The following is a 24,894-nucleotide window of genomic DNA, read 5'->3' as shown; positions in this document are numbered from 1 at the left end:
TCTCCGAAACGCTAAATTTGAGTCACCTGAACAAAGAAGAACGGTGTAGCATCACCGCATTGATAAAGGAATTTCCCGATCGATTTTATCTCCCCGGAGATAAATTAGGGAAGGCATCTGATTTCAAGCACTCCTTACATACAACTGATGAGATTCCGATTAACACGAGACAGTATCGCTACCCTCCTGTACACCAAGAGGAAATAAAAAAGCAAATCAATGGCTTATTATCCGATGGTATTATTACTCCGTCGAAATCTCCGTACAATTCACCCTTGTGGATTGTACCCAAAAAACCAGATGCGCAAGGAAACAAACGTTGGCGCATGGTAATAGATTTTCGTGCGCTTAACGAGAAGACCATTTCCGATAAATATCCACTGCCTCAAATTACGGAAATATTGGATCGTCTCGGAGGAGCCAAATACTTCTCCGTTTTCGATCTTGCCAGTGGGTTCCACCAAATAGAAATGGATCCGAAAGACAGACAGAAGACAGCTTTCACCACCCCTAATGGACATTATGAATTTTCACGAATGCCGTTTGGTTTGAAAAATGCACCACCTACTTTTCAACGCCTCATGGATCAGGTATTAACTGGACTCCAGGGAACGGACGTTTTCATTTACCTGGATGATATCGTGGTTTACGCTGCGTCATTACACGAACACAACATTAAAGTCAGGAAATTATTAAACCGTTTGCGAGAACATGGTTTAACTCTTCAAACCAATAAATGCGAATTCTTACGAAAAGAAGTTGCATACCTTGGACATATTATTTCAAGACAGAGAGTAAAACCTGATCCCCGAAAATTAAAGGCTGTCAAGGATTTCCCAACGCCTACCTCACAGAAAAATATACAACAGTTTTTGGGTTTAGTAGGATATTACCGAAGATTCGTACCAGATTTCACTACAAAAGCAAAATCTTTAATTGACCTTCTAAGAAAGGGCAAAAAATTCAAATGGACTGAAGAACAGGAAAACAGTTTTAAGCAGTTACGTGAAGAACTCTGTCGAGAGCCTATTTTACAATATCCAGATTTTAGCAAACCATTCGTCGTTACAACAGACGCCTCCGAATATGCCGTTGGAGCCGTGCTTAGTCAAGGCGAAATAGGAAATGATCTGCCGATCGCTTATGCATCGCGCAGCCTCAACAAAGCAGAGAGAAATTATTCAGCCACGGAAAAAGAATGTTTAGCAATGGTATACGCCGTCAAATATTTCCGACCGTATGTGTACGGAACAAAATTCACATTGGTTACAGATCATCGACCATTAGTTTGGCTGCATTCTGTGAAAGATCCGACATCAAGACTCATGAAATGGAAGCTCCGACTATTAGAATATGATTATCAGGTTGTCCATAAATCTGGAAAAACAAATAAGAATGCTGATGCATTATCACGTAATCCTACTTCCACCTGTTTACCACTCATCCCGAGGGAAGTCAAAGACCCCGATTTTAAAATCCAAATACCGAAAACAGCTGTCGACGCTGTTTCAATAGGACAACGCGTCAGACAACTACATCGAGACCGAGAAAAACGGCCGAAATATCAACAAACAAGCAGCAGTTCAGATGAGACGGAACAACCCGCCCTGGGGAAGGTTCAACACTCACCAATTATTAACATAAATAGAACTCTTCCGAGTTTATCTAAAGAGATAGTGATGCCAGACGAAGATCAGGACAACGCACACCATTTTTTGCCCGCAGCAAACTCCACAGAAATTTTTTCTACGGATAAGAATACGACCTTATCTGGTGATTTAATTTCGTTTGAGGAGCCACTGGAAAACACCGTTATAGAGAATAGGAACAATTTACAGCAGGATGTACCCAACATACCGCAGGTACCATTTCCCGAAATAGGTGAAATTTTGCAACGCAACGTAATTCGATTTCCAAACAATATAATACGCGAAGCAAGGGCGCGGCAACTGCCTGATCGCACAGCCGACCCTTACCCATTCTTTGACGCCGATACCGATGGTTCTTCTACCGAAACTGACCTGGAAGCGCCGCTGGAACCGAAACAGAGGATTAGCATTTCTTCAAACACCCTTACCGCAAAGGAAGACCATTATGTACATTTCATATCAGCTGATCGCAACCTAATAACCCCCGTAGGAAAACTGTTACTGGACACGGGATTAATAAATAAGCAAGAACTTTTAGCTGCACGACCGAAAAAGGGACAGGTCATAATTTCAAACAATGGGTTATTTAAAACCTTCAGCATTGTAATTTCCGATAACTTCTACGATAAACCAAAAGGATTGGATATAATTAATGGATTGAAAACTCTTCAATCTGCTTTAGAACAAAATAGGAGCAAATCTTTTCGAATATCCGCCACCGGAGATCATCATAAATCATCGCCTGATGAACTTTTCAAAGCATTAAAAGAAGTCTTTACAGATTCAACTTATCAAATTACAATATGTAACTGTGTTATTACTACACCTTCCGTAGAAGACAGGCAAGAAATCATCCATGAAGCACATGATAGCCTAATAGGAGGGCATAAAGGAGTTACAAAAACCTACAATCGCATTCGATCAAGATTTCATTGGCCGCACATGCGCAACGAAATTCAGGATTACATCCGAAAATGTAAAAGTTGTCAGGAGCAAAAATTAGTCAGAACGAAAACTCGACAACCTATGTTGATCACCGACACACCGTTGGACGCATTTGAAAAAATTTCATTAGATACCGTTGGACCATTACCAATTACACCTGGAGGGAACCGATACATTCTCACCATGCAGGACAATCTAACCAAATATTGTATTGCAGTAGCGATACCTAATATCCGAGCCACTACCATCGCAGATGCTTTTGCACGGCATTTTATTGCAATATATGGGACACCTCGAGCCATACTCACGGATAAGGGAACCAGCTTCATTGGAACTCTTATGACAAATCTGTCAGAAATATTCAAGATTAAACAAATCACCACCTCCGGATATCGACCACAAACTAATGGATCATTGGAGCGAAGCCATATTGTTCTTACAGAATACCTCAAACACTATATGGAGAACTACGAGGATTGGGATTTATTAATTCCGTTTGCAATGTTTTCTTATAATACGTCTGTTCATGAAGCTACCAACTTCACATCATATGAATTAATTTTTGGTAAACAGGCTCGAGAGCCAACCTCATTTCCAACCGGTACAATTTTGAAGACATATGGAGACTATTTATCGGAACTAATAATAAATATAGTCCGAATCCGTAATATAGCAGCAAATGGAAACCATGCATAACGATCTTCTAAGGAGCAGGACTACCTCCACCGACAGCAGTCTCTACCTGAGCACCACCTAGCAATAAGTACACTTACACCTACACTACACTCGTTAAAAATTTTTTCTCTTCAGTTTATTTTTTTTTTCTCTGCACTTTTTTCTTTTTTTTCTTAAAGTCTATTGTATCTAGGACGTTTCCTTCCTGATGAGAAAGCATCACGGGAACCGCGATGTTTCTTCTTGGTGGGGAGATGTTACGGATGACGAACAGGTGTTCAATATCATCTCTGGCAGGAACCGTCCTAGATAAACGAACAGAGTTTTTCCCTAGATAAATCTACATAATTGTTTAGGTTAGTTTAGGGCCCAAACGTACGCACGACCAACTGGTCGTTGACAAAATACGAATGTTCACTTGAAGGGTACTGACAAGTACCACCCGTCATTGCAGGGCTATATAAGCCCTTACATTTCTACTCTCGTGGGCTAGTACTGTCGTAATCACGAATAGTGTCGCGTCGTGCTGCATCTCGGAAGTCAACTACCAGTGAGATCGGACGTTCGTTCCTTTTGTATCAAAGTTTAACCGTACAGATTCCGCGAGTTCGGTCTAAAATCTGTTAGGCAGTGACAAGGTTGCTCCGAGTCCCCCGCATTGCCAGTGCGTCAACACCGTGCGTCTTAGCTTAGGTAATATCACCTTTCAATTTCTTTCCTATTCTAAATTCAGTTCATTCGCGACACAAGTACACTTGTAGAACGAAACTCTATAGTAAGAATATATTTGTCTTCTTTGATAATTAACTCAAATTCATTAAACCCATAATTATCGTCCAATATCCTAACCAAGTAATTGAACGTCCCCACATGATACAATCTTACCGCTCGGATTGTATCAATTAAATTATACTAGTTACGAGGCTTACTAATTATCCTAGCAATTCCCTGATTAACCATTAGGTTCTTTCGCGACATTCCAATTGTCCGAACAGAGATTGATCCAACCTAGCGGCTCCCCAGCTTTGCATTGGGTTCGTCCGCATCCTAACAGCTCCCTGATTTCGCATCAGGTTCGTCTGTGCTATTATACAACCTCCTAGCAGCTCCCCGGTTTTGCATCGGGTTCGTCTGCGTTTGACTCCATTCCTAGAGGCTCCCTGACTTCGCGTCAGGTTCGTCCTCGCTGTCAATAATCCTAGCGGCTCCCCAATTTCGCATTGGGTTCGTCCGCGTTCCTTAACTAACAAATTTATGTCATATTCCTAGGGTAATAACCCTTCGCCGGCCACTCGTGCTGCTCGCGGCCCTGGCTCGTAACAATAGAATAAAATGAAATATTATAAAATAAAAGGAGGGGGTCGACCGGCAGGTCGCAGCTTTGTAGAGGGGGGGGAGGGGATTATTGCTCCACCTCACCCCCCGCGACTTGCCCACCCCGGGGGCGCCTTAACAGCCAGCCCCCCTTGGCGGCGGTGGAAGTACTAAGTAGTCCCACCGCCGCCATTACGTCTGCGGCCCCTTACAGGGGGGCGTCGGCCTCGTCGGGGTTGCCCCGCCGTTGCTGGCCTCCTGGTGGAGAGGGGGTCGGCTTCCCTCTCCCTCTCCGCTGCCTCCTTCTGCGTTATCACAATCTCGCAGAAGGAGGCAAACGCTGCTCTTGACCTCTCGCTGCCGATCATGTGGTCGACCACGACCGGCAACGAGAGGTCCATCCCAATATCGCCCCTTAGGTCTCTGCGCGGCGCTGACCACTCTGGACATTCTTCCAGCGTATGCCGCGCAGAGTCCTGGGCCTCCTCGCAGTGGTGGCACTGCGATCCTCCCAGTGCCAGTTATGAACACACAGTTTGAGGAAACGGCGGTATGCAGGTAATTTAACTGAAGCGCATGCATTGCTGCAACTTGTGCTGTATAAGTTAGAATTTTTGTTACCGCACCATCCGATTTTTATACATGTGCAAATACTCGTACACGCTGCATTGTATTTTTTTCCGAACGCGACAAGGAGGGGACAGAGGCGAGTTCCGGCTCGCGTCTGTCCCCTCCCCCCGTCCCACCCCCTGGTCGACCCGCATAAAACTTAAAAATATGATAAAATAAAAGATAAAATCAATAAATGAAAAGGTGTATAGATAAAATAGATAAAATAAAAATCAAAAAATAAATAAATAATAATAAGTACATAAATACAATGGACAAAACACAACAAACATAAGAAGGGGGGCAAAATAAAGGGGATTAAAAGATAAAGATAAAATTTATAATATAGAATATAAAATACATATAGAATAAAATGTAATATTATAAAATAAAAGGAGGGGGTCGACCGGCAGGTCGCATATTTGTAGAGGCGGGGAGGGGATTATTGCTCCACCTCGCCCCCCGCGTGCTGCCCACCCCGGGGGCGCCTTAACGGCCAGCCCCCCTTGGCGGCGGTGGAAGTACTAAGTAGTCCCACCGCCGCCATTACGTCTGCGGCCCCTTACAGGGGGGCGTCGGCCTCGTCGGGGTTGCCCCGCCGATGCTAGCCTCCTGGCGGAGAGGGGGTCGGCTTCCCTCTCCCTCTCCGCTGCCTCGTTCTGCGTTATCACAATCTCGCAGAAGGAGGCAAACGCTGCTCTTGACCTCTCGCTGCCGATCATGTGGTCGACCACGACCGGCAACAAAAGGTCCATCCCAATAACGCCCCTTAGGTCTCTGCGCGCTGCCGACCACGCTGAACCTTTTCCAGCGTATTCCGCGCAGAGTCCTGGGCCTCCTCGCAGTGGTGGCACTGCGATCCTCCCAGTGCCAGTTATGAACACACAGTTTGAGGAAACGGCGGTATGCAGGTAATTTAACTAATGCGCATGCATTGCTGCAACTTGTGCTGTATAATTTAGAATTTTTGTTACCGCGCCATCCGATTTTTATACATGTGCAAATACTCGTACACGCTGCATTGTATTTTTTCCCGCACGCGACAAGGAGGGGACAGAGGCGAGTTCCGGCTCGTGTCTGTCCCCTCCCCCCGTCCCACCCCCCTGGTCGACCCGCATAAAACTTAAAAATATGATAAAATAAAAGATAAAATCAATAAATGAAAACGTGTATAGATAAAATAGATAACATAAAAGTCAATAAATAAATAAATAATAATAAGTAAATAAATACAATGGACAAAACGCAACAAACATAAGAAGGGGGGCAAAATAAAGGGGAATAAAAGATAAAGATAAAATTTATAATATAGAATATAAAATATATATATAGAATAAAATGAAATATTATAAAATAAAAGGAGGGGGTCGACCGGCAGGTCGCAGCTTTGTAGAGGGGGGGGAGGGGATTATTGCTCCACCTCACCCCCCCCGGCCTGCCCACCCCGGGGGCGCCTTAACGGCCAGCCCCCCTTGGCGGCGGTGGAAGTACTAAGTAGTCCCACCGCCGCCATTACGTCTGCGGCCCCTTACAGGGGGGCGTCGGCCTCGTCGGGGTTGCCCCGCCGTTGCTGGCCTCCTGGTGGAGAGGGGGTCGGCTTCCCTCTCCCTCTCCGCTGCCTCCTTCTGCGTTATCACAATCTCGCAGAAGGAGGCAAACGCTGCTCTTGACCTCTCGCTGCCGATCATGTGGTCGACCACGACCGGCAACGAGAGGTCCATCCCAATATCGCCCCTTAGGTCTCTGCGCGGCGCTGACCACTCTGGACATTCTTCCAGCGTATGCCGCGCAGAGTCCTGGGCCTCCTCGCAGTTGTGGCACTGCGATCCTCCCAGTGCCAGTTATGAACACACAGTTTGAGGAAACGGCGGTATGCAGGTAATTTAACTTATGCGCATCCATTGCTGCAACTTGTGCTGTATAATTTAGAATTTTTGTTACCGCGCCATCCGATTTTTATACATGTGCAAATACTCGTACACGCTGCATTGTATTTTTTTCCGCACGCGACAAGGAGGGGACAGAGGCGAGTTCCGGCTCGCGTCTGTCCCCTCCCCACGACCCACCCCCCTGGTCGACCCACACAAAACTTAAAAATATGATAAAATAAAAGATAAAATCAATAAATGAAAACGTGTATAGATAAAATAGATAAAATAAAAGTCAATAAATAAATAAATAATAATAAGTAAATAAATACAATGGACAAAACACAACAAACATAAGAAGGGGGGCAAAATAAAGGGGAATAAAAGATAAAGATAAAATTTATAATATAAAATATAAAATATATATAGAATAAAATGAAATATTATAAAATAAAAGGAGGGGGGTCGACCGGCAAGTCGCATCCTTGTAGAGGGGGGGAGGGGATTATTGCTCCACTTCACCCCCCGCGACCTGCCCACCCCGGGGGCGCCTTAACGGCCAGCCCCCCTTGGCGGCGGTGGAAGTACTAAGTAGTCCCACCGTCAACATTACGTCTGCGGCCCCTTACAGGGGGGCGTCGGCCTCGTCGGGGTTGCCCCGCCGATGCTAGCCTCCTGGCGGAGAGGGGGTCGGCTTCCCTCTCCCTCTCCGCTGCCTCCTTGCGCGTTATCACAATCTCGCAGAAGGAGGCAAACGCTGCTCTTGACCTCTCGCTGCCGATCATGTGGTCGACCACGACCGGCAACGAGAGGTCCATCCCAATAACGCCCCTTAGGTCTCTGCGCGGCGCTGACCACTCTGGACATTCTTCCAGCGTATGCCGCGCAGAGTCCTGGGCCTCCTCGCAGTGGTGGCACTGCGATCCTCCCAGTGCCAGTTATGAACACACAGTTTGAGGAAACGGCGGTATGCAGGTAATTTAACTGAAGCGCATGCATTGCTGCAACTTGTGCTGTATAAGTTAGAATTTTTGTTACCGCACCATCCGATTTTTATACATGTGCAAATACTCGTACACGCTGCATTGTATTTTTTTTCGAACGCGACAAGGAGGGGACAGAGGCGAGTTCCGGCTCGCGTCTGTCCCCTCCCCCCGTCCCACCCCCCTGGTCGACCCGCATAAAACTTAAAAATATGATAAAATAAAAGATAAAATCAATAAATGAAAAGGTGTATAGATAAAATAGATAAAATAAAAGTCAAAAAATAAATAAATAATAATAAGTAAATAAATACAATGGACAAAACACAACAAACATAAGAAGGGGGGCAAAATAAAGGGGATTAAAAGATAAAGATAAAATTTATAATATAGAATATAAAATACATATAGAATAAAATGAAATATTATAAAATAAAAGGAGGGGGGTCGACCGGCAAGTCGCATCCTTGTAGAGGGGGGGAGGGGATTATTGCTCCACTTCACCCCCCGCGACCTGCCCACCCCGGGGGCGCCTTAACGGCCAGCCCCCCTTGGCGGCGGTGGAAGTACTAAGTAGTCCCACCGCCGCCATTACGTCTGCGGCCCCTTACAGGGGGGCGTCGGCCTCGTCGGGGTTGCCCCGCCGATGCTAGCCTCCTGGCGGAGAGGGGGTCGGCTTCCCTCTCCCTCTCCGCTGCCTCCTTCTGCGTTATCACAATCTCGCAGAAGGAGGCAAACGCTGCTCTTGACCTCTCGCTGCCGATCATGTGGTCGACCACGACCGGCAACGAGAGGTCCATCCCAATAACGCCCCTTAGGTCTCTGCGCCCTGCCGACCACGCTGGACATTTTCCAGCGTATTCCGCGCAGAGTCCTGGGCCTCCTCGCAGTGGTGGCACTGCGATCCTCCCAGTGCCAGTTATGAACACACAGTTTGAGGAAACGGCGGTATGCAGGTAATTTAACTAATGCGCATGCATTGCTGCAACTTGTGCTGTATAATTTAGAATTTTTGTTACCGCACGATCCGATTTTTATACATGTGCAAATACTCGTACACGCTGCATTGTATTTTTTTCCGCACGCGACAAGGAGGGGACAGAGGCGAGTTCCGGATCGTGTCTGTCCCCTCCCCCCGACCCACCCCCTGGTCATCCGCACAAAACTTAAAAATATGATAAAATAAAAGATAAAATCAATAAATGAAAAGGTGTATAGATAAAATAGATAAAATAAAAGTCAAAAAATAAATAAATAATAATAAGTAAATAAATACAATGGACAAAACGCAACAAACATAAGAAGGGGGGCAAAATAAAGGGGAATAAAAGATAAAGATAAAATTTATAATATAGAATATAAAATATATATATAGAATAAAATGAAATATTATAAAATAAAAGGAGGGGGTCGACCGGCAGGTCGCAGCTTTGTAGAGGGGGGGAGGGGATTATTGCTCCACCTCACCCCCCGCGACTTGCCCACCCCGGGGGCGCCTTAACGGCCAGCCCCCCTTGGCGGCGGTGGAAGTACTAAGTAGTCCCACCGCCGCCATTACGTCTGCGGCCCCTTACAGGGGGGCGTCGGCCTCGTCGGGGTTGCCCCGCCGTTGCTGGCCTCCTGGTGGAGAGGGGGTCGGCTTCCCTCTCCCTCTCCGCTGCCTCCTTCTGCGTTATCACAATCTCGCAGAAGGAGGCAAACGCTGCTCTTGACCTCTCGCTGCCGATCATGTGGTCGACCACGACCGGCAACGAGAGGTCCATCCCAATATCGCCCCTTAGGTCTCTGCGCGGCGCTGACCACTCTGGACATTCTTCCAGCGTATGCCGCGCAGAGTCCTGGGCCTCCTCGCAGTGGTGACACTGCGATCCTCCCAGTGCCAGTTATGAACACACAGTTTGAGGAAACGGCGGTATGCAGGTAATTTAACTTATGCGCATCCATTGCTGCAACTTGTGCTGTATAATTTAGAATTTTTGTTACCGCGCCATCCGATTTTTATACATGTGCAAATACTCGTACACGCTGCATTGTATTTTTTTCCGCACGCGACAAGGAGGGGACAGAGGCGAGTTCCGGCTCGCGTCTGTCCCCTCCCCACGACCCACCCCCCTGGTCGACCCACACAAAACTTAAAAATATGATAAAATAAAAGATAAAATCAATAAATGAAAACGTGTATAGATAAAATAGATAAAATAAAAGTCAATAAATAAATAAATAATAATAAGTAAATAAATACAATGGACAAAACACAACAAACATAAGAAGGGGGGCAAAATAAAGGGGAATAAAAGATAAAGATAAAATTTATAATATAAAATATAAAATATATATAGAATAAAATGAAATATTATAAAATAAAAGGAGGGGGGTCGACCGGCAAGTCGCATCCTTGTAGAGGGGGGGAGGGGATTATTGCTCCACTTCACCCCCCGCGACCTGCCCACCCCGGGGGCGCCTTAACGGCCAGCCCCCCTTGGCGGCGGTGGAAGTACTAAGTAGTCCCACCGTCAACATTACGTCTGCGGCCCCTTACAGGGGGGCGTCGGCCTCGTCGGGGTTGCCCCGCCGATGCTAGCCTCCTGGCGGAGAGGGGGTCGGCTTCCCTCTCCCTCTCCGCTGCCTCCTTGCGCGTTATCACAATCTCGCAGAAGGAGGCAAACGCTGCTCTTGACCTCTCGCTGCCGATCATGTGGTCGACCACGACCGGCAACGAGAGGTCCATCCCAATAACGCCCCTTAGGTCTCTGCGCGGCGCTGACCACTCTGGACATTCTTCCAGCGTATGCCGCGCAGAGTCCTGGGCCTCCTCGCAGTGGTGGCACTGCGATCCTCCCAGTGCCAGTTATGAACACACAGTTTGAGGAAACGGCGGTATGCAGGTAATTTAACTGAAGCGCATGCATTGCTGCAACTTGTGCTGTATAAGTTAGAATTTTTGTTACCGCACGATCCGATTTTTATACATGTGCAAATACTCGTACACGCTGCATTGTATTTTTTTCCGCACGCGACAAGGAGGGGACAGAGGCGAGTTCCGGATCGTGTCTGTCCCCTCCCCCCGACCCACCCCCTGGTCATCCGCACAAAACTTAAAAATATGATAAAATAAAAGATAAAATCAATAAATGAAAAGGTGTATAGATAAAATAGATAAAATAAAAGTCAAAAAATAAATAAATAATAATAAGTAAATAAATACAATGGACAAAACGCAACAAACATAAGGAGGGGGGCAAAATAAAGGGGAATAAAAGATAAAGATAAAATTTATAATATAGAATATAAAATATATATATAGAATAAAATGAAATATTATAAAATAAAAGGAGGGGGTCGACCGGCAGGTCGCAGCTTTGTAGAGGGGGGGAGGGGATTATTGCTCCACCTCACCCCCCGCGACTTGCCCACCACGGGGGCGCCTTAACGGCCAGCCCCCCTTGGCGGCGGTGGAAGTACTAAGTAGTCCCACCGCCGCCATTACGTCTGCGGCCCCTTACAGGGGGGCGTCGGCCTCGTCGGGGTTGCCCCGCCGTTGCTAGCCTCCTGGTGGAGAGGGGGTCGGCTTCCCTCTCCCTCTCCGCTGCCTCCTTCTGCGTTATCACAATCTCGCAGAAGGAGGCAAACGCTGCTCTTGACCTCTCGCTGCCGATCATGTGGTCGACCACGACCGGCAACGAGAGGTCCATCCCAATATCGCCCCTTAGGTCTCTGCGCGGCGCTGACCACTCTGGACATTCTTCCAGCGTATGCCGCGCAGAGTCCTGGGCCTCCTCGCAGTGGTGGCACTGCGATCCTCCCAGTGCCAGTTATGAACACACAGTTTGAGGAAACGGCGGTATGCAGGTAATTTAACTTATGCGCATCCATTGCTGCAACTTGTGCTGTATAATTTAGAATTTTTGTTACCGCGCCATCCGATTTTTATACATGTGCAAATACTCGTAAACGCTGCATTGTATTTTTTTCCGCACGCGACAAGGAGGGGACAGACGCGAGTTCCGGCTCGCGTCTGTCCCCTCCCCACGACCCACCTCCCTGGTCGACCCACACAAAACTTAAAAATATGATAAAATAAAAGATAAAATCAATAAATGAAAAGGTGTATAGATAAAATAGATAAAATAAAAGTCAATAAATAAATAAATAATAATAAGTAAATAAATACAATGGACAAAACACAACAAACATAAGAAGGGGGGCAAAATAAAGGGGAATAAAAGATAAAGATAAAATTTATAATATAAAATATAAAATATATATAGAATAAAATGAAATATTATAAAATAAAAGGAGGGGGGTCGACCGGCAAGTCGCATCCTTGTAGAAGGGGGGAGGGGATTATTGCTCCACTTCACCCCCCGCGACCTGCCCACCCCGGGGGCGCCTTAACGGCCAGCCCCCCTTGGCGGCGTTGGAAGTACTAAGTAGTCCCACCGCCGCCATTACGTCTGCGGCCCCTTTCAGGGGGGCGTCGGCCTCGTCGGGGTTGCCCCGCCGATGCTAGCCTCCTGACGGAGAGTGGGTCGGCTTCCCTCTCCCTCACCGCTGCCTCCTTCTGCGTTATCACAATCTCGCAGAAGGAGGCAATCGCTGCTCTTGACCTCTCGCTGCCGATCATGTGGTCGACCACGACCGGCAACGGGAGGTCCATCCCAATAACGCCCCTTAGGTCTCTGCGCGGTGCCGACCACGCTGGACATTCTTCCAGCGTATGCCGTGCAGAGTCCTGGGCCTCCTCGCAGTGGTGGCACTGCGATCCTCCCAATGCCAGTTATGAACACTCAGTTTGAGGAAACGGCTGTATGCAGGTAATTTAACTTATGCGCATGCATTGCTGCAACCTGTGCTGTATATTTTAGAATTTTTGTTACTGCGCCATCCGATTTTTATACATGTGCAAATACTCGTACACGCTGCATTGTATTTTTTTCCGCACGCGACAAGGAGGGGACAGAGGCGAGTTCCGGCTCGCGTCTGTCCCCTCCCCACGACCCACCTCCCTGGTCGACCCACACAAAACTTAAAAATATGATAAAATAAAAGATAAAATCAATAAATGAAAAGGTGTATAGATAAAATAGATAAAATAAAAGTCAATAAATAAATAAATAATAATAAGTAAATAAATACAATGGACAAAACACAACAAACATAAGAAGGGGGGCAAAATAAAGGGGAATAAAAGATAAAGATAAAATTTATAATATAAAATATAAAATATATATAGAATAAAATGAAATATTATAAAATAAAAGGAGGGGGGTCGACCGGCAAGTCGCATCCTTGTAGAAGGGGGGAGGGGATTATTGCTCCACTTCACCCCCCGCGACCTGCCCACCCCGGGGGCGCCTTAACGGCCAGCCCCCCTTGGCGGCGTTGGAAGTACTAAGTAGTCCCACCGCCGCCATTACGTCTGCGGCCCCTTTCAGGGGGGCGTCGGCCTCGTCGGGGTTGCCCCGCCGATGCTAGCCTCCTGACGGAGAGTGGGTCGGCTTCCCTCTCCCTCACCGCTGCCTCCTTCTGCGTTATCACAATCTCGCAGAAGGAGGCAATCGCTGCTCTTGACCTCTCGCTGCCGATCATGTGGTCGACCACGACCGGCAACGGGAGGTCCATCCCAATAACGCCCCTTAGGTCTCTGCGCGGTGCCGACCACGCTGGACATTCTTCCAGCGTATGCCGTGCAGAGTCCTGGGCCTCCTCGCAGTGGTGGCACTGCGATCCTCCCAATGCCAGTTATGAACACTCAGTTTGAGGAAACGGCTGTATGCAGGTAATTTAACTTATGCGCATGCATTGCTGCAACCTGTGCTGTATATTTTAGAATTTTTGTTACTGCGCCATCCGATTTTTATACATGTGCAAATACTCGTACACGCTGCATTGTATTTTTTTCCGCACGCGACAAGGAGGGGACAGAGGCGAGTTCCGGCACGCGTCTGTCCCCTCCCCCCGTCCCACCCCCCTGGTCAACCCGCATAAAACTTAAAAATATGATAAAATAAAAGATAAAATCAGTAAATGAAAGGGTGTATAGATAAAATAGATAAAATAAAAGTCATTAAATAAATAAATAATAATAAGTAAATAAATACAATGGACAAAACACAACAAACATAAGAAGGGGGGCAAAATAAAGGGTAATAAAAGATAAAGATAAAATTTATAATATAGAGTAAAATGAAATATTATAAAATAAAAGGAGGGGGGTCGACCGACAGGTCGCATCTTTGTAGAGAGGGAGGGAGGGGATTATTGCTCCACCTCGCCCCCCGCGACCTGTCCACCTCGGTGGCGCCTTAACGGCCAGCCCCCCTTGGCGGCGGTGGAAGTACTAAGTAGTACCACCGCCGCCATTACGTCTGCGGCCCCTTACGGGGGCCGTCGGCCTCGTCGGGGTTGCCCCGCCGATGCTAGCCTCCTGGCGGAGAGCGGGTCGGCTTCCCTCTCCCTCTCCGCTGCCTCCTTCTGCGTTATCACAATCTCGCAGAAGGTGGCAAACGCTGCTCTTGACCTCTCGCTGCCGATCATGTGGTCGACCACGACCGGCAACGAGAGGTCCATCCCAATAACGCCCCTTAGGTCTCTGCGCGGTGCCGACCACGCTGGACATTCTTCCAGCGTATGCCGCGCAGAGTCCTGGGCCTCCTCGCAGTGGTGGCACTGCGACCCTCCTAGTGCCAGTTATGATCACACAGTTTGAGGAAACGGCGGTATGCAGGTAATTTAACTTATGCGCATGCATTGCTGCAACCTGTGCTGTATAATTTTGAATTTTTGTTACCGCGCCATCCGATTTTTATACATGTGCAAATACTCGTACACGCTGCATTGTATTTTTTTCCGCACGCGACAAGGAGGGGACAGAGGCGAGTTCCGGCACGCGTCTGTCCCCTCCCCCCGTCCCACCCCCCTGGTCAACCCGCATAAAACTTAAAAATATGATAAAATAAAAGATAAAATCAGTAAATGAAAGGGTGTATAGATAAAATAGATAAAATAAAAGTCATTAAATAAATAAATAATAATAAGTAAATAAATACAATGGACAAAACACAACAAACATAAGAAGGGGGGCAAAATAAAGGGTAATAAAAGATAATGATAAAATTTATAATATAGAGTAAAATGAAATATTATAAAATAAAAGGAGGGGGGTCGACCGACAGGTCGCATCTTTGTAGAGAGGGGGGGAGGGGATTATTGCTCCACCTCGCCCCCCGCGACCTGTCCACCTCGGTGGCGCCTTAACGGCCAGCCCCCCTTGGCGGCGGTGGAAGTACTAAGTAGTACCACCGCCGCCATTACGTCTGCGGCCCCTTACGGGGGCCGTCGGCCTCGTCGGGGTTGCCCCGCCGATGCTAGCCTCCTTGCGGAAAGCGGGTCGGCTTCCCTCTCCGCTGCCTCCTTCTGCGTTATCACAATCTCGCAGAAGGAGGCAATCACTGCTCTTGACCTCTCGCTGCCGATCATGTGGTCGACCACGACCGGCAACGGGAGGTCCATCCCAATAACGCCCCTTAGGTCTCTGCGCGGTGCCGACCACGCTGGACATTCTTCCAGCGTATGCCGCGCAGAGTCCTGGGACTCCTCGCAGTGGTGGCACTGCGATTCTCCTAGTGCCAGTTATGTGCACACAGTTTGAGGAAACGGCGGTATGCAGGTAATTTAACTTATGCGCATGCATTGCTACAACTTGTGCTGTATAATTTAGAATTTTTGTTACCGCGCAATCCGATTTTTATACATGTGCAAATACTCGTACACGCTGCATTGTATTTTTTTCCGCACGCGACAAGGAGGGGACAGAGGCGAGTTCTGGCTCGCGTCTGTCCCCTCCCCCCGTCCCACCCCCCTGGTCAACCCGCATAAAACTTAAAAATATGATAAAATAAAAGATAAAATCAGTAAATGAAAGGGTGTATAGATAAAATAGATAAAATAAAAGTCATTAAATAAATAAATAATAATAAGTAAATAAATACAATGGACAAAACACAACAAACATAAGAAGGGGGGCAAAATAAAGGGTAATAAAAGATAAAGATAAAATTTATAATATAGAGTAAAATGAAATATTATAAAATAAAAGGAGGGGGGTCGACCGACAGGTCGCATCTTTGTAGAGAGGGGGGAGGGGATTATTGCTCCACCTCGCCCCCCGCGACCTGTCCACCTCGGGGGCGCCATAACGGCCAGCCCCCCTTGGCGGCGGTGGAAGTACTAAGTAGTACCACCGCCGCCATTACGTCTGCGGCCCCTTACGGGGGCCGTCGGCCTCGTCGGGGTTGCCCCGCCCATGCTAGCCTCCTGGCGGAGAGCGGGTCGGCTTCCCTCTCCCTCTCCGCTGCCTCCTTCTGCGTTATCACAATCTCGCAGAAGGAGGCAATCGCTGCTCTTGACCTCTCGCTGCCGATCATGTGGTCGACCACGACCGGCAACGGGAGGTCCATCCCAATAACGCCCCTTAGGTCTCTGCGCGGTGCCGACCACGCTGGACATTCTTCCAGCGTATGCCGCGCAGAGCCCTGGGCCTCCTCGCAGTGGTGGCACTGCGATCCTCCTAGTGCCAGTTATGAACACACAGTTTGAGGAAACGGCGGTATGCAGGTAATTTAACTTATGCGCATGCATTGCTGGAACTTGTGCTGTATAATTTTGAATTTTTGTTACCGCGCCATCCGATTTTTATACATGTGCAAATACTCGTACACGCTGCATTGTATTTTTTTCCGCACGCGACAAGGAGGGGACAGAGGCGAGTTCCGGCACGCGTCTGTCCCCTCCCCCCGTCCCACCCCCCTGGTCAACCCGCATAAAACTTAAAAATATGATAAAATAAAAGATAAAATCAGTAAATGAAAAGGTGTATAGATAAAATAGATAAAATAAAAGTCAATAAATAAATAAATAATAATAAGTAAATACATACAATGGACAAATCACAACAAACATAAGAAGGGGGGCAAAATAATGGGGAATAAAAGATAAAGATAAAATTTATAATATAGAGTAAAATGGAATATTACAAAATAAAAGGAGGGGGGTCGACCGACAGGTCGCATCTTTGTAGAGAGGGGGGGAGGGGATTATTGCTCCACCTCGCCCCCGCGACCTGTCCACCTCGGTGGCGCCTTAACGGCCAGCCCCCCTTGGCGGCGGTGGAAGTACTAAGTAGTACCACCGCCGCCATTACGTCTGCGGCCCCTTACGGGGGCCGTCGGCCTCGTCGGGGTTGCCCCGCCGATGCTAGCCTCCTGGCGGAGAGCGGGTCGGCTTCCCTCTCCCTCTCCGCTGCCTCCTTCTGCGTTATCACAATCTCGCAGAAGGTGGCAAACGCTGCTCTTGACCTCTCGCTGCCGATCATGTGGTCGACCACGACCGGCAACGAGAGGTCCATCCCAATAACGCCCCTTAGGTCTCTGCGCGGTGCCGACCACGCTGGACATTCTTCCAGCGTATGCCGCGCAGAGTCCTGGGACTCCTCGCAGTGGTGGCACTGCGATCCTCCTAGTGCCAGTTATGTGCACACAGTTTGAGGAAACGGCGGTATGCAGGTAATTTAACTTATGCGCATGCATTGCTGCAACTTGTGCTGTATAATTTAGAATTTTTGTTACCGCGCAATCCGATTTTTATACATGTGCAAATACTCGTACACGCTGCATTGTATTTTTTTCCGCACGCGACAAGGAGGGGACAGAGGCGAGTTCTGGCTCGCGTCTGTCCCCTCCCCCCGTCCCACCCCCCTGGTCAACCCGCATAAAACTTAAAAATATGATAAAATAAAAAATAAAATCAGTAAATGAAAGGGTGTATAGATAAAATAGATAAAATAAAAGTCATTAAATAAATAAATAATAATAAGTAAATAAATACAATGGACAAAACACAACAAACATAAGAAGGGGGGCAAAATAATGGGGAATAAAAGATAAAGATAAAATTTATAATATAGAGTAAAATGGAATATTACAAAATAAAAGGAGGGGGGTCGACCGACAGGTCGCATCTTTGTAGAGAGGGGGGGAGGGGATTATTGCTCCACCTCGCCCCCGCGACCTGTCCACCTCGGTGGCGCCTTAACGGCCAGCCCCCCTTGGCGGCGGTGGAAGTACTAAGTAGTACCACCGCCGCCATTACGTCTGCGGCCCCTTACGGGGGCCGTCGGCCTCGTCGGGGTTGCCCCGCCGATGCTAGCCTCCTGGCGGAGAGCGGGTCGGCTTCCCTCTCCCTCTCCGCTGCCTCCTTCTGCGTTATCACAATCTCGCAGAAGGAGGCAAACGCTGCTCTTGACCTCTCGCTGCCGATCATGTGGTCGACCACGACCGGCAACGAGAGGTCCATCCCAATAACGCCCCTTAGGTCTCTGCGCGGCGCTGACCACTCTGGACATTCTTCCAGCGTATGCCGCGCAGAGTCCTGGGCCTCCTCGCAGTGGTGGCACTGCGATCCTCCCAGTGCCAGTTATGAACACACAGTTTGAGGAAACGGCGGTATGCAGGTAATTTAACTGAAGCGCATGCATTGCTGGAACTTGTGCTGTATAAGTTAGAATTTTTGTTACCGCACCATCCGATTTTTATACATGTGCAAATACTCGTACACGCTGCATTGTATTTTTTTCCGCACGCGACAAGGAGGGGACAGAGGCGAGTTCCGGCTCGTGACTGTCCCCTCCCCCCGTCCCACCCCCCTGGTCGACCCGCATAAAACTTAAAAATATGATAAACTAAAAGATAAAATCAATAAATGAAAACGTGTATAGATAAAATAGATAAAATAAAAGTCAATAAATAAATAAATAATAATAAGTAAATAAATACAATGGACAAAACACAACAAACATAAGAAGGGGGGGCAAAATAAAGGGGAAGAAAAGATAAGGATAAAATTTATAATATAGTATATAAAATACATATAGAATAATATGAAATATTATAAAATAAAAGGAGGGGCGTCGACCGGCAGGTCGCATCTTTGTAGAGGGGAGGATTATTGCTCCACCTCGCCCCCCGCGACCTGCCCACCCCGGGGGCGCCTTAACGGCCAGCCCCCCTTGGCGGTGGCGGAAGTACTAAGTAGTCCCACCGCCGCCATTACGTCTGCGGCCCCTTACAGGGGGCCGTCGGCCTCGTGGGGGTTGCCCCGCCGATGCTAGCCTCCAGGCGGAGAGGGGGTCGGCTTCCCCCTCCCTCTCCGCTGCCTCCTTCTGCGTTATCACAATCTCGCAGAAGGAGGCAAACGCTGCTCTTGACCTCTCGCTGCCGATCATGTGGTCGACCACGACCGGCAACGAGAGGTCCATCCCAATAACGCCCCTTAGGTCTCTGCGGGGTGCCGACCACGCTGGACATTCTTCCAGCGTATGCCGCGCAGAGTCCTGGGCCTCCTCGCAGTGGTGACACTGCGATCCTCCCAGTGCCAGTTATGAACACACAGTTTGAGGAAACGGCGGTATGCAGGTAATTTAACTTATGCGCATCCATTGCTGCAACTTGTGCTGTATAATTTAGAATTTTTGTTACCGCGCCATCCGATTTTTATACATGTGCAAATACTCGTACACGCTGCATTCTATTTTTTTCCGCACGCGACAAGGAGGGGACAGAGGCGAGTTCCGGCTCGTGACTGTCCCCTCCCCCCGTCCCACCCCCCTGGTCGACCCGCATACAACTTAAAAATATGATAAACTAAAAGATAAAATCAATAAATGAAAACGTGTATAGATAAAATAGATAAAATAAAAGTCAATAAATAAATAAATAATAATAAGTAAATAAATACAATGGACAAAACACAACAAACATAAGAAGGGGGGGCAAAATAAAGGGGAAGAAAAGATAAAGATAAAATTTATAATATAGAATATAAAATACATATAGAATAATATGAAATATTATAAAATAAAAGGAGGGGCGTCGACCGGCAGGTCGCATCTTTGTAGAGGGGAGGATTATTGCTCCACCTCGCCCCCCGCGACCTGCCCACCCCGGGGGCGCCTTAACGGCCAGCCCCCCTTGGCGGTGGCTGAAGTACTAAGTAGTCCCACCGCCGCCATTACGTCTGCGGCCCCTTACAGGGGGCCGTCGGCCTCGTGGGGGTTGCCCCGCCGATGCTAGCCTCCTGGTGGAGAGGGGGTCGGCTTCCCTCTCCCTCTCCGCTGCCTCGTTCTGCGTTATCACAATCTCGCAGAAGGAGGCAAACGCTGCTCTTGACCTCTCGCTGCCGATCATGTGGTCGACCACGACCGGCAACAAGAGGTCCATCCCAATAACGCCCCTTAGGTCTCTGCGCGCTGCCGACCACGCTGGACATTTTCCAGCGTATTCCGCGCAGACTCCTGGGCCTCCTCGCAGTGGTGGCACTGCGATCCTCCCATTGCCAGTTATGAACACACAGTTTGAGGAAACGGCGGTATGCAGGTAATTTAACTAATGCGCATGCATTGCTGCAACTTGTGCTGTATAATTTAGAATTTTTGTTACCGCGCCATCCGATTTTTATACATGTGCAAATACTCGTACACGCTGCATTGTATTTTTTTCCGCACGCGACAAGGAGGGGACAGAGGCGAGTTCCGGCTCGTGTCTGTCCCCTCCCCCCGTCCCACCCCTCTGGTCGACCCGCATAAAACTTAAAAATATGATAAAATAAAAGATAAAATCAATAAATGAAAACGTGTATAGATAAAATAGATAACATAAAAGTCAATAAATAAATAAATAATAATAAGTAAATAAATACAATGGACAAAACGCAACAAACATAAGAAGGGGGGCAAAATAAAGGGGAATAAAAAATAAAGATAAAATTTATAATATAGAATATAAAATATATATATAGAATAAAATGAAATATTATAAAATAAAAGGAGGGGGTCGACCGGCAGGTCGCAGCTTTGTAGAGGGGGGGAGGGGATTATTGCTCCCCCTCACCCCCCGCGACTTGCCCACCCCGGGGGCGCCTTAACGGAAAGCCCCCCTTGGCGGCGGTGGAAGTACTAAGTAGTCCCACCGCCGCCATTACGTCTGCGGCCCCTTACAGGGGGGCGTCGGCCTCGTCGGGGTTGCCCCGCCGTTGCTAGCCTCCTGGTGGAGAGGGGGTCGGCTTCCCTCTCCCTCTCCGCTGCCTCCTTCTGCGTTATCACAATCTCGCAGAAGGAGGCAAACGCTGCTCTTGACCTCTCCCTGCCGATCATGTGGTCGACCACGACCGGCAACGAGAGGTCCATCCCAATATCGCCCCTTAGGTCTCTGCGCGGTGCCGACCACGCTGGACATTCTTCCAGCGTATGCCGCGCAGAGTCCTGGGCCTCCTCGCAGTGGTGGCACTGCGATCCTCCTAGTGCCAGTTATGAACACACAGTTTGAGGAAACGGAGGTATGCAGGTAATTTAACTTATGCGCATGCATTGCTGCAACCTGTGCTGTATAATTTAGAATTTTTGTTACCGCGCCATCCGATTTTTATACATGTGCAAATACTCGTACACGCTGCATTGTATTTTTTTCCGCACGCGACAAGGAGGGGACAGAGGCGAGTTCCGGCACGCGTCTGTCCCCTCCCCCCGTCCCACCCCCCTGGTCAACCCCCATAAAACTTAAAAATATGATAAAATAAAAGATAAAATCAGTAAATGAAAGGGTGTATAGATAAAATAGATAAAATAAAAGTCATTAAATAAATAAATAATAATAAGTAAATAAATACAATGGACAAAACACAACAAACATAAGAAGGGGGGCAAAATAAAGGGAAATAAAAGATAAAGATAAAATTTATTATATAGAATAAAATGAAATATTATAAAATAAAAGGAGGGGGGTCGACCGACAGGTCGCATCTTTGTAGAGAGGGGGGAGGGGATTATTGCTCCACCTCGGCCCCCGCGACCTGTCCACCTCGGGGGCGCCATAACGGCCAGTCCCCCTTGGCGGCGGTGGAAGTACTAAGTAGTACCACCGCCGCCATTACGTCTGCGGCCCCTTACGGGGGCCGTCGACCTCGTCGGGGTTGCCCCGCCGATGCTAGCCTCCTGGCGGAGAGCGGGTCGGCTTCCCTCACCCTCTCCGCTGCCTCCTTCTGCGTTATCACAATCTCGCAGAAGGAGGCAATCGCTGCTCTTGACCTCTCGCTGCCGATCATGTGGTCGACCACGACCGGCAACGGGAGGTCCATCCCAATAACGCCCCTTAGGTCTCTGCGCGGTGCCGACCACGCTGGACATTCTTCCAGCGTATGCCGCGCAGAGTCCTGGGCCTCCTCGCAGTGGTGGCACTGCGATCCTCCTAGTGCCAGTTATGAACACACAGTTTGAGGAAACGGCGGTATGCAGGTAATTTAACTTATGCGCATGCATTGCTGCAACCTGTGCTGTATAATTTTGAATTTTTGTTACCGCGCCATCCGATTTTTATACATGTGCAAATACTCGTACACGCTGCATTGTATTTTTTTCCGCACGCGACAAGGAGGGGACAGAGGCGAGTTCCGGCACGCGTCTGTCCCCTCCCCCCGTCCCACTCCCCTGGTCAACCCGCATAAAACTTAAAAATATGATAAAATAAAAGATAAAATCAGTAAATGAAAGGGTGTATAGATAAAATAGATAAAATAAAAGTCATTAAATAAATAAATAATAATAAGTAAATAAATACAATGGACAAAACACAACAAACATAAGAAGGGGGGCAAAATAAAGGGGAATAAAAGATAAAGATAAAATTTATAATATAGAGTAAAATGAAATATTATAAAATAAAAGGAGGGGGGTCGACCGACAGGTCGCATCTTTGTAGAGAGGGGGGGAGGGGATTATTGCTCCACCTCGCCCCCGCGACCTGTCCACCTCGGTGGCGCCTTAACGGCCAGCCCCCCTTGGCGGCGGTGGAAGTACTAAGTAGTACCACCGCCGCCATTACGTCTGCGGCCCCTTACGGGGGCCGTCGGCCTCGTCGGGGTTGCCCCGCCGATGCTAGCCTCCTGGCGGAAAGCGGGTCGGCTTCCCTCTCCGCTGCCTCCTTCTGCGTTATCACAATCTCGCAGAAGGAGGCAATCACTGCTCTTGACCTCTCGCTGCCGATCATGTGGTCGACCACGACCGGCAACGGGAGGTCGATCCCAATAACGCCCCTTAGGTCTCTGCGCGGTGCCGACCACGCTGGACATTCTTCCAGCGTATGCCGCGCAGAGTCCTGGGCCTCCTCGCAGTGGTGGCACTGCAATCCTCCCAGTGCCATTTATGAACACACAGTTTGAGGAAACGGCGGTATGCAGGTAATTTAACTTAAGCGCATGCATTGCTGCAACTTGTGCTGTATAAGTTAGAATTTTTGTTACCGCACGATCCGATTTTTATACATGTGCAAATACTCGTACACGCTGCATTTTATTTTTTTCCGCACGCGACAAGGAGGGGACAGAGGCGAGTTCTGGCTCGCGTCTGTCCCCTCCCCCCGTCCCACCCCCCTGGTCAACCCGCATAGAACTTAAAAATATGATAAAATAAAAGATAAAATCAGTAAATGAAAGGGTGTATAGATAAAATAGATGAAATAAAAGTCATTAATTAAATAAATAATAATAAGTAAATAAATACAATGGACAAAACACAACAAACATAAGAAGGGGGGCAAAATAAAGGGTAATAAAAGATAAAGATAAAATTTATAATATAGAGTAAAATGAAATATTATAAAATAAAAGGAGGGTGGTCGACCGGCAGGTCGCATCTTTGTAGAGGGGTGGAGGGGATTATTGCTCCACCTCGCCCCCGCGACCTGTCCACCTCGGGGGCGCCTTAACGGCCAGCCCCCCTTGGCGGCGGTGGAAGTACTAAGTAGTACCACCGCCGCCATTACGTCTGCGGCCCCTTACGGGGGCCGTCGGCCTCGTCGGGGTTGCCCCGCCGATGCTAGCCTCCTGGCGGAGAGCGGGTCGGCTTCCCTCACCCTCTCCGCTGCCTCCTTCTGCGTTATCACAATCTCGCAGAAGGAGGCAATCGCTGCACTTGACCTCTCGCTGCCGATCATGTGGTCGACCACGACCGGCAACGGGAGGTCCATCCCAATAACGCCCCTTAGGTCTCTGCGCGGTGCCGACCACGCTGGACATTCTTCCAGCGTATGCCGGGCAGAGTCCTGGGCCTCCTCGCAGTGGTGGCACTTCGATCCTCCTAGTGCCAGTTATGAACACACAGTTTGAGGAAACGGAAGTATGCAGGTAATTTAACTTATGCGCATGCATTGCTGCAACCTGTGCTGTATAATTTAGAATTTTTGTTACCGCGCCATCCGATTTTTATACATGTGCAAATACTCGTACACGCTGCATTGTATTTTTTTCCGCACGCGACAAGGAGGGGACAGAGGCGAGTTCCGGCACGCGTCTGTCCCCGCCCCCCGTCCCACCCCCTGGTCATCCCCCATAAAACTTAAAAATATGATAAAATAAAAGATAAAATCAGTAAATGAAAAGGTGTATAGATAAAATAGATAAAATAAAAGTCAATAAATAAATAAATAATAATAAGTAAATACATACAATGGACAAATCACAACAAACATAAGAAGGGGGGCAAAATAATGGGGAATAAAAGATAAAGATAAAATTTATAATATAGAGTAAAATGAAATATTATAAAATAAAAGGAGGGGGGTCCACCGGCAGGTCGCATCTTAGTAGAGGGGGGGAGGGGATTATTGCTCCACCTCGCACCCGCGACCTGTCCACCTCGGGGGCGCCTTAACGGCCAGCCCCCCTTGGCGGCGGTGGAAGTACTAAGTAGTACCACCGCCGCCATTACGTCTGCGGCCCCTTACGGGGGCCGTCGGCCTCGTCGGG

Source organism: Lasioglossum baleicum, unplaced genomic scaffold (assembly GCF_051020765.1).
Source record: "Lasioglossum baleicum unplaced genomic scaffold, iyLasBale1 scaffold0062, whole genome shotgun sequence".
Classification (NCBI taxonomy): domain Eukaryota; kingdom Metazoa; phylum Arthropoda; class Insecta; order Hymenoptera; family Halictidae; genus Lasioglossum; species Lasioglossum baleicum.
This window is presented reverse-complemented; position numbering follows the sequence as displayed.